Source organism: Lampetra planeri, chromosome 53 (assembly GCF_965212315.1).
Source record: "Lampetra planeri chromosome 53, kcLamPlan1.2.h2, whole genome shotgun sequence".
Lineage (NCBI taxonomy): Eukaryota > Metazoa > Chordata > Hyperoartia > Petromyzontiformes > Petromyzontidae > Lampetra > Lampetra planeri.
This window is the reverse complement of record NC_136159.1, coordinates 5,834,280-5,843,571: the sequence shown is the minus strand read 5'-3', so window position 1 is coordinate 5,843,571 and position 9,292 is coordinate 5,834,280.

Here is a 9,292-nt window from a genome sequence, read left to right as displayed (position 1 = left end):
CACCCTGGCCACAACTCCTTGCACCAGCCCACGCTCAGTCTCCCCTCTCTCCGCCAACCACCTTCGTTGCTCACTCTAAATTGCCACCTCTCTCTCCCGGGTAGGCACCAGGATCAGACCCCATTCTCCACTCCTGCCCTCCGTGTCCACCACAATGGGATCATTCAGGAGTAGCTTCCTCCCCCACCACCGCCACCGCTCGAGTAAGTAAAACCCGAGTTCACGGACGGCCAGGATGTCTCCGCGCCTCCCCGTCATCCTGCCCTCCCAGCGGCGCAGCAACGTACAACACGATGGGAAGCTGCCACCCCAACCTGCACCCCGCCCCCCACACAACCACCCCCCTCACACCTCCTTCTCTGCGCGCCCAGCCCCCCAGCTTTCCCGGCCACCACCACCACCGTCGCCCCCCCCTCCACCCACCCACCGGCCATCATTCCACCCGGGCCAGCACCGCACGCACAAACCCCGCTTGCCGCCTTCTTCACAAAATCTTTACATCCGCCGGATCGTTCTCTCGCCATGGCCGACACAAAGGCACTGTGTGTTTCTGCCGGTTGTTTTTTCCCCCCCTTTGCTTTGGGATTGAAGGGGCTGGGGGTGGATTTGTGATATTTTTTTTTTCTTCGGTTTTTGCTTTTCAGCACAGATGTCCCTTGATTTTTATTATTATTTAGGAACAACGCAGCTTTCTGTTTTTCTGTTTTTGTCTTCATCCCCCCTCCCCACCACGACCCCCAACCACTGCATTTGCATCGCACCGTTACAACCAACAAGGATGTAAAGGCGCATCGGCTCGCAAAAGGTAAAGGTGCAGCCCTGAAAGTGCCTGCTCACGCCACTGCTGGCCCAAGGGCCTCCACCAGATGGGAGCTCTGGAGCACCCCTCGAGAGAGAGGGCATTTTGACCCCCTCTTTCACGCAGGCCAGACTTCTCGGAAGAGGTGGGAGTAACCACACTTTACCCCACCACATGCAACCTCCTGATCGACTTCCCGTGGATCAACACATTGATACCGCTGCGTGGACAGAGGCGGTGATTTAAGAAACTTGCACCCGTTGATTCAGCTGCAATGCAGGGAGATCTCTAACCAGCGACCTCTGGATTGAAAAATACAGTGTGATAACCGTTACCACCACGGCAGCTTCCCATCGTAGATTACCATCGATAATTCTTAAACAAGGGATACATGCATGCAATGCCGTGTGTTGGAATCAATATTTTTTTATCACACGTATGTGTGTGGCTGCAGCAGTGCCTTAATGGTGTATGCACCGCGCTACAAATCCAGAGAATTTAGATGAATTGCCCAGCCGGGACTAACATCAATAACAAGTGGAAATGACAAAGCAAGCATCGCATTTTTTTCTATTAATAATAAGGCACGGAGCGGTGGCGCAGTGGTTAGGTCACGTCTTCACCGACACGTACTGGCAAGTGTAGTGAAGTATGGTCAAACAAACCCCAGGGGAGGCCGTCACCCAGCACTGGATCAAAGACATTGCAGTATAGAACATCAAATTATTTTCACGTGTACATTCATCCGTCATTAACGATTAACTTGTTTTTATTACGCAATTCCAAAAATCTGCTCACGGTTGAGTGACTGCCAGTGTTGCACGATTGCATGCACACACAGACACAAAGACAAAGATCCCCTGGATAGCTTTAACAGACTTTTGGGGCAAGTGCCATTAGCGAGCACCTAATGAAGGCCGACACGGCACACAAAGGTGGTCAGCACGACACCCGCCCACCTTTATCTCCCCAGTGCTGATGTTTACACACTGTACCATGCACCCAGTTAAGGCTGAGTCGATCTAGCAGAGGCCCAGGACCGGTTGAAATATTCACCAACCGTTATTGGTTGTAAGCGAGAATCGAACTCAGGTCACCGGGTTTTGCGGTGCAGCATGCCAACCACTGCACTACCTTCTTGGTTCTTTCGGTAAAGTCACGTAGAAGGGACATAATAAAATAATAAAAAATAAAACATAATAAAATACAATTCTCACTGCACTACCGTTCAACTGCTACACACGCACGTACACACTAATCGGCTCCCTCGTTTGTTGCATGCTAAACCCACCAGGGCCTGCCAAACGCTCGCTTGTGCGCCTGTGACATTCGCCACGGCGTTCCACAGCGGCACAGTGAATAGCAAGTGGCTGCCACGTTGACCGACTGTCCTCGCTCTCCCTCGCTCGCTCTCCCTTTCTCTCGCTCTCTCCCCCCCCGCTCTCTTCCAGGGGGGGGCATATTTACACTCTGCTCATGCTTCCTTCCGGCAGCTAGGGTTTCTTACAGCGCTGGGGCAACTGCAGAGCAAATACAAAACACGACCCAGCAGCCGCCTCGTATCGGTCCCAGCAGCCCTCCCTCCGCTCGCTTAAACGACGAGCGGAGCTTGCGCCATCATTGCATTATCCAAATGGTTTGGTCAATAGGCTGACCGCTCTGCTGATGAGACTGAAGATCTTCTTGGTTCTTTCGGTAAAGTCACATTCATTCAGACGCTGTCGCCTCGACAGACCTGGTTTTCACCTGAGGACGGCTGCTTGCGTTGTGGCCGAAACGTCGTGAGAATTATTTTATTATGTTTTATTTTTATTATTTTATTACTTCCCTTCTACGTGACTTTACCGAAAGAACCAAGAAGATGAATCCCTGCAGTCACGAAAGCTTTAAATCGAGACTGAAGATGTTGAGAACCGGTTCGGAGTTCGCTCGCGAAAGTAAATGCTGCCGAATAATGCTGATCTGGAAAGCACGAGTACTTAAAAAGATCATTTTTTTTTCTAGATTTGATTTTGTATTTTACTTTTGCTCATAATGCTCCACAGCAAAGAGCAACACGAGTTCGCGTACACGGCATTGATTTTTGGGTTGCAGGCGGGTACCGTAGTTTACATGGAGTGCTCTCGCCAATAATATCCGGAAATCCAGGGCCACTTGCTTAACGATCCTGACTGGTGATGAGACCCACAAGGTCGAAACAGGTCGAGAGTTTGCTTGATTGATAGCAATGTCCTGGAGAGCCGATAGGCTGACGGACGAAAACATATTTGTACGTGCAGTATATGCGGCGGAAGAGAACGGAGTTCTACTTATACTGCACTTGCTTTCAACCAAAATGATTAATGAAAATGACAGTCTCGCCGTTAAAAATAAAACATAATAAAATACAATTCTCACGACGTTTCGACCACAACGCAAGCAGCCGTCCTCAGGTGAAGAACAGGTCTGTATTTTATTATGTTATATTTATATTATTATATTAATTCCCTTCTACGTGACTTTAGTCTCACCGTTGTTATCATCATCATCATCACCCAGGGGTCTATTCACATCACACATTGCGTGTTGTCATCTCGTACCGCTAGAATCGCCAACGAAACACTCCCAAGGGGACAAAAACGCTCACTGGGAAAGCGTCACAGAATCCATGAGTATGCATAATTTTGCTTCTCTTAATTGAGAATTCACTCCTCAACGTGAAATATTCCTGCGTCCCTAAATGGCTTTCAGGCCGGACCCTCCACCTCAGCATTACAAGTAATTCTACGCCACCCTCTCACACTCCACTAGGCTCAAACCCACACAGACCCACACAAACACACACGCGTGTCACATCCAACGAAAAGCCCCCTAAAACTGTTGAACACTCAAGTTACGCGACAATGGAACGCTCGATCTAATCATCTATATGTGCGGGCAATCACATTAGTCGCTTCCGGCATTTGTTGCACAATGTGATTTGAGACTCCCCGTCTGCGTGGGGAGGGAGGGGGGGGGCAGGTGGGGGGTGAAGCAGGGGGGGGGTGAAGCAGGGGGGGGGGGGGGCAACGGGCGGGAAGAGTTCCACAAAGGATGATGTCCTCGATTTAAAGCTTTCGTGACTGCAGGGATTCATCTTCTTGGTTCTTTCGGTAAAGTCACATAGAAGGGAAATAAAAAAATTCTAAAAATAAAACATAATAAAAGAATTCTCGCGACGTGGCCGAAACGTCGTGAGAATTATTTTATTATGTTTTATTTGTATTATTTTATTATTTCCCTTCTACGTGACTTTACCGAAAGAACCAAGAATATGATGTCCTCCTTCACATCGTGTCGCACTGTCGATAACGCTGTGCTATGGCCAAGCGGGCGCGGGGAGTGGAGAAGAATTTAAAAATAGCACTGTAAATGCATTTATTAAATGCGCAATGAATAAATAGATAGGTAGTGTGTGTGTGTGTCTTTTTATTATTGTGGCGGTAGTGGGGCGGTTGGTGCGCTGCGCTATAAACCCGGCGACCCGAATTCGAATCCCGTTCATGGCCAGCACCACGGACAGTCATCTGAATCTGTCATGAGCCTCCCCTAGGTCGACTCAGCCTCAAATGAGTACCTGTGTAAACAGGGGAGACAAAGGCGGCCCCGGAATGGCACTGGCCAGCCACCCACTCGTGTGCCGTTCCGGCCTTCGTAAGTGCTCACTAACAGCACTTGCCTCAACAGCCTGTTAAGGCTATGTGGGGGATCTTTGTCTTTGGCGAATATATGAACTGGCCCTGGGCCTTCCCTAGGTCACCTCAGCCTTAAATGAATACCTCGTGTGATGTGTGAATATCAGGATTTTTAAATTTCGATTTAAAGCTTTCGTGACTGCAGGGATTAATCTTCTTGGTTCTTTCGGTAAAGTCACGTAATATCAGGATTGTGGAGACAAAGGCGGCTGGGCGTGGTGGTGGTGGTGGTGGTGGTGCCGGCCACCCACCACCTGCACTGAACCTGCCGCCTAGAAAAATTCGGAGGTGTTAACCGCACCTCCGATTAGCACGGTTGGCTACGTACGGTGCGAAAGAAGTTCAACATACATACATACAAATGAGTACCTGCGGAAACGTGTAAAAATTAGCATTGAGAGATATTGGTGGCCAGGCATGGTGTTGACCACACGACCCCATCGTACTCGGTTCTGGCCCCAATAGGTGCTTGCTAACAACACTTTCCCCAAAGGTATGTCTGGCGAGAGCGGGGGATGTTTTGTTTTTTGTGTTTGGTCACAGATCAAAGATTGTAAACACATTCCTGCGGAGGGAGCTGGTAGGAACGTTGGGTTGCTCGGTCAATGGCCAGAGTCAACGGCGGCGTGGTGTATTCCGCAAATATGCCCGACTGTGAGGGCGGGCACAAGCCGGCGTGAGTAGGTTAAACGTTGAGTTTTATAAGGGCACCAGGGGGTGACCAGCCCCTCCCCACATAGTCCCACCCCCCACCCAGCCCCTCCCCACCCTCCCCACCATCCCCACCAAGCCCCTCCCCACCCAGCCCCTCCCTCCCCACCCAGCCCCTCCCTCCCTACCCAGCCCCTCCCTCCCTACCCAGCCCCTCCCTGCACGACGGACACAATAATCCCCTGTGGGCTGGTGTAACCAGGAGGTTCCTACCAGTATTACCACTACTCTATAACTTTTGCACGGCACACCAGCCGTCAGCAATACTAAAGAGAGCAGCTCCATTCAGTCCCTGAAGATGCCGCCAGCACGTGGCGCGAAACGTCGGGCAACGAGCCGATCGACGCGTGGTACGACCCGAAAAATACACATCGGACAAAATGTCTGCACTCGTGACAAGACCACTTTGGCAGCGGCAAGAAAGCAGCTAAAATATAACCTTCTCTTTTTCTTGGTTCTTTCGGTAAAGTCACGGAGAAACGTCATGAGAATTTTTTCTCATTATGTTCAATGCTTATTATTTTATTATTTCTCTTCTACGTGACTTTACCAAAAGAACCAAGAAGATGAATCCATGCAGTCACGAAAGCTTTAAATCGAAATAAAACCTTCTCTCTTGACACAGAGCATACGAGCGCAGAGCGTACGAACAAATGAGAACACTTACGCAGCGGGAGCCCCCCCCGCACCGCTCCGCCCACCTTTGAGGGTTCATGTCCGGTGTTTCAGCAACACAAGTTAATTGATTGATCAATAGCTCTCCGCCTGATGCACAGAATATAGACGATGTCTTTTGAGCGGGAAAAAACGGCCAAGCGGAAAAGAGCGTTTCGCCTCCCTGGTCAGGATTTGCCAAAGTGGCCGGTTCAAATCCAGCACTGGCCGCTGATAATTAAAATACATTTTAATTCGTGAGCTGTTATTAAATTATTACCGTGAACACAAGAAACCCTGCGATGCGATGTTTACAAGAGCAGGGCACTGTCTGCGAGTCACCGCAGCTGAAACGGCAAATGTGAAAAAAATCTGCCACAAATTGTGAAAATAAAAAAGAATCCAACAGCTGTAACTGTGATTATTACTATGGATGCAACAAGCCATTCATATGGAATGCACCCGATCATGGAAGCGAGCTAAGTTCTCTCTGGTTCCAAGTCTGGCTTCCAACCCACTGTCATGTCTAATCATGCAGCAGCGCATTAGAAAAAGTGCAGCACATGTACGCGCAACCAGCTCTAGGCCGGTAACAGAAATGTCACGTAAACCTTTTGCTTCTTCCTCCCATGCCTCGCAGTCCAACCCAGTGGGTAGCCCCCCCCCCAAAAAAAACAGCGCCCCCCCACCTGCCCCCCCAAAACCTCTGGACCCATGGCACCGTCACCAAGCCTAAAAAAATGTTGCACCGACCACCGCACCTCCGATAAACACACATACGGTGCAAAAAAAGTTCAACATACATACACGAATGGCATTTCATTTTTTTTTACTTAAAGCTTACTCTAAATCGTAGAACGGCGTCTAAAAAAAGTTCCGGCCCAATTCCCACGGCCTTGCTGAGCCACTGGTCGAGCACATGTCTGTCTAACCGTGGAAGGGCATTCACCAGTCGAGCACTGCTTCTCACACCACGGCAAACTTCCGCGAGTTGCCGGGGTTATTGGCTCAACGCCGTGACCTCGCAGCCCTTTAACCCCCTTCGCACAGAGACGGCATTCAAGTGGCGAGGGCGTTGAACCGTAGGGCTCCCACCGCCCCCCCCTGGCTACGCCAGAGAGACCGTGGCAGGTCTCGGCGACGTACAATGTGCGCGTGACGAGAGCAAAATCGTGAGAATTATTTGCCGCAGCGTAGACAAACAAATGAGCTGCTTCCTTCCGTTTCGCCGCAGAATCTTAATAAAATGTTTTATTTTTTCCATTCCATCAACCTCTTTCGAAGCATTGTTTAGCGAGTACAATTTGTTTAAGGAGGAAAACGGCGAGCGGGTTTTTGACTTCATGGATCTCATCAGCAGTCAGCGTTGTTAAATAATTACCGCCGATTTTCCAAATAATGTTGGCAAAAAGCACTATGAGAGAAACAAACGTTGTCGATTTGCCAAATTGTATCATGATTGTGCTATCAGTGTCACGTGATGAGACCAAGAATGCAATGAAATATCTCGCAGAGCAATGCAACCCTTCATGTTAAAGAGAATAGTCCACAGACGGAGACAACACAGAGCTACTTCAAACTACGACCAATGCTCATGTAATTTTGCAGCAACAAAAGTATATTTTAAATAATATAAATTGAGCAAAAATCCTAAACAAGAACCTCATGAAACTTAACGTTCAAAATCAGTTTGCTTCTCTGGATTAAGAAAATATATAATATTAATGAAAAACCATTAACTGTCAGTCTGGGTCTACTTTAATACCCAATGTCATACTTATGTCTGCCTTTCTAAGTGCAGTTATTGACAAAGCATTAAGCACTATAAATGTAATGATTCATAACTGCCGCCTCCTCGCCTGCCCATCCACAGCCAGCAATTCAACTGAAGTTCTCTAATATCTGCTTTTGTATGGCAGCCATTCTCAAACACACCGCAACGCACTACTCTCTGAAAGTTCCAAATACTGTAGATCAGGGGTGTTCAAACTTTTTGCAAAAAGGGCCACATTTGATAAAGTGAAGATGCCCGGGGGCCAATAGTTCCTTCTGACATTGTTTTAACCACAAAAGTTACGTGGAAATACACACTGTTATAAAACAATTTTCATTGTCACAATCACCTTTATTTTTCAAATGACAATGCAACCAAATATAAGCCACTCAGGCAGACGGGAACAACTCTAAAAACGCAATTCTGCCTTTCATTCAGTCAGATAACATTGAACAAACTGTATAGAATACCTTAAACTTCCATGAGTTTTATGATGTATTTATTCTGACAGAGCTGGCGAGCCATAACTAACACATTATAAGACCGAAGCTGCGGGGGACCGTATGAAATCTGCCCGCGGGCTGTGATTGGCCCGCGGGCCGGACTTTGGACATGCCTGCTGTAGATTTTTCGTGTTTCAGACCTGAGACACATTAAATGCACACAACTGCCAATCCACTGCTGGATGAGGGCCTGCCCACACCGTTGCGGGGTCGTGACAGTTATTTGACCATACTTCACCAACCTGTTTCGGGACGCGTTGGTAAAGGTGTGGAGCATAAGCCGTCGGTGTGTACATTGTGTATCGGGCATCACGGTGCAAATTTTTGGCAAATTTTAAAAGAATTACCCACAAATGTATCCATTTGGATTATGCATATTAAACATCGCTCAATACAGCAAACAAAAGACTTGGCAGGACCCATCTTGAAAATAAGTCATAGGCCAAGCGATGCTCTCTTGGGCAAAAAAGCATAAAAGTACAAATTTCTGCATTAAACACACGTACTTGCGGTGAACATACAAACAAGCATGCTCTGATAATATATGCATTGTCTTTGAAACTGATTGGCCTACACCAGAGACAGCTTCAATTCTAGATTTGAAGCTTTCGTGACTGCAAGGATTCATACTCTTTGTTTTTTTGGTAAAGTCACGTAGGTAAAAAATAAAACTAAATTAAATCACGACGTTTCTGAGGCAACACAAGCTTCCGTCTTCAAGTGGAACCGTTACTGCAGCGACTTTGGCTGTAACGGCTCCACTTGAAGACGGAAGCTTGTGTTGCCTCCGAAATGTCGTGATTTAATTTAGTTGTTTTCATTTATTTATTTTACTTTTTACCTACGTGACTTTACCGAAAAAAACAAAGAGTATGAGACATCCTTCTTGAAGGTCTTGTCTCACCAATGTCAGACCAAAGAACGCCGAAAGGCAAACGGTACAAAGACAATGCACTAACAGAGCATTTATAACTCGGGGTGAGCAGCTACAAAATGTCACCTTTCTATTTGGTGTTTGGACATCTTAGCACCAGTTTTATTTCCAGAAAGGGTAAAAACCTATTCTTATCTTTTCATACTTTGAAACTGGCAAAAAGGTCCCATTTTATAACTGTAATAATTGCTGGATTCTGAATGC